This window comes from Ovis canadensis, chromosome 4 (assembly GCF_042477335.2).
Source record: "Ovis canadensis isolate MfBH-ARS-UI-01 breed Bighorn chromosome 4, ARS-UI_OviCan_v2, whole genome shotgun sequence".
Taxonomy (NCBI): Eukaryota; Metazoa; Chordata; class Mammalia; order Artiodactyla; family Bovidae; genus Ovis; species Ovis canadensis.
Window position 1 is genome coordinate 16,574,333 of NC_091248.1, and position 1,910 is coordinate 16,576,242.

General features: G+C 41.2%; 1 pseudogene; it reads left to right on the forward strand.

Moving 5' to 3' along the window:
* The first annotated feature begins 680 nt into the window (after positions 1-680).
* Positions 681-1,666, forward strand: LOC138439077 (single-stranded DNA-binding protein, mitochondrial pseudogene; annotated as a pseudogene).
* The last annotated feature ends 244 nt before the right edge of the window (positions 1,667-1,910 follow it).

A 1,910-nucleotide genomic window follows, 5' to 3' on the forward strand; every position in this document is an offset into this window, starting at 1 on the left:
TAAAATAAGGTATATTTTAATGAATTTCTCAGTATGTAAATCAAATTTGAGCAAACTTAGACAGTGAAGGACAAGGAAGCCTGGCATTCTGCAGTTCATGGCGTCGCAAACAGTCGGATATGACTTAGCAGCTGAACAACAACAAATCATGTTTGAGCATATAAGTGTATGTACACTATAATATAAGCTTGCCAAGTTGTGTGAGTGGTACAGTACCCACCTGCTAATGTAGGAGATGTAAGAGATGTGAATTCAATCCCTGGGTTGGGAAGATCTCCTGGAGCAGGTCATGGCAACCCACTCCCGTATTCTTGCCTGGAGAATCCTGTAAAGAGAGGAGCTTGGCAGGCTACAGTTCATGGAGTAGCAAAGAGTCCAACATGACTGAAGTGACTTAGCATGCATGCACACACACTATAATGTAGTGTGAATAGGGATAAACACTGACCTGTGTTCTTTTTCTGCATGCCTAATGAGAAAGTTGACCAGTAAACATTAACTTGAATCAAAATTTATGTTTAATTGGGTTTTGGTTAATAAGTACCAAAAAAATAAGTTTATTTAACCAGTAGATCTGACCTTTACAGTGTGAAAATACCCATGACTAATCCTCACTGGAGATGATATGACTCTTCCCATAGTGGAGGTTTAAAAGGCTGGGACCTTAGGCCATAACCCATATGACATCCAGGAGACTGGAGTGGAGACCAGAGGAGCAAGTAAGAGATTTAGGAAGATCAGAGAAAGAGGATGCATTCCCCCATGCGCATTTGAGGCTGCTTTTTTATTAATTAGAAAGCAATTGGTGAGAAAACTTATTTCTGTCATCCACCAACAATGGAGAGTGTTTACATGCCTTTGCAGACATTGTAAAACACAAGTTGAAGAGCTGCTTAGTTACACTACACCTACCAGGCCAACGCTCTGATAAAAGCAAACCCTGTGCAATCAAAATTAAGTTAAAAAAGAATATAAAAAGTTGACCATCGGTTCTTCCTTCTCGCGAGCCTTCAGTCCCGGCAGCAGCCGGAAGTGATTCCCTGCCTGGAGGGTGTGCGGGCCAGAGCCTCAGGAAAAGACTAAAGATTAGATTGGAAGAAGAGAGAGTAGAAGCCACGTTTCGAAGACCTGTAGTACAGGTACTTTGTCAGTTTGTAAGACGTGAGTCTGAAGTAGCTAGCAGTTTGGTTCTCGAGAGATCTCTGAATCGCATGAAGTTGCTTGGTCGAGTAGGTCAGGACCCTGTCATGAGACAGGTAGAAGGAAAAAAAACAGTCACAATATTTTCCCTAGCAACAAATGAGATATGGCAATCAGGGGAAAACGAAACCTACCGAATGGGTGATGTCAGTCAGAAGACAGCATGGCATAGAATCTCAGTGTTCCGACCCGGCCTCAGAGATGTGGCGTATCAGTACGTGAAAACGGGGTCTCGAATTTATGTGGAAGGGAAAGTAGACTATGGTGAATATACGGATAAAAACAATGTGAGACGACAAGCAACAACAATTATAGCTGATAATATTATATTTCTGAGTGACCAGATGAAAGAGAAGCTGTAGACTGGACAATTCTTCTCTGGCCGGTGTTTGGTACAGTCTCATTTCCAAATCATGCTAGTATTTATAGTTTCTAAGGACAAGAATTAAAATCCTCTTCATTATAAAATGAGTGATAACATTTTCGTGACTATCACTCCCCTCCCCCCTTTTTTTGTGCATACTTCTATTATAGCATTGAGTCAAGCACCACAGTGTTTTTGAGTATTGCAGTATGTCAGACATTTATCCCATGGTTGTAGATACTGATTTCCTTATCTGGTTTATAGACCAGAAGGCAAGGGCTGTATCTTCTTTGTGTACTTGCATGTTTAACCAGTGCTTTGCACAGAGTAGGCAATAAATGTTGAC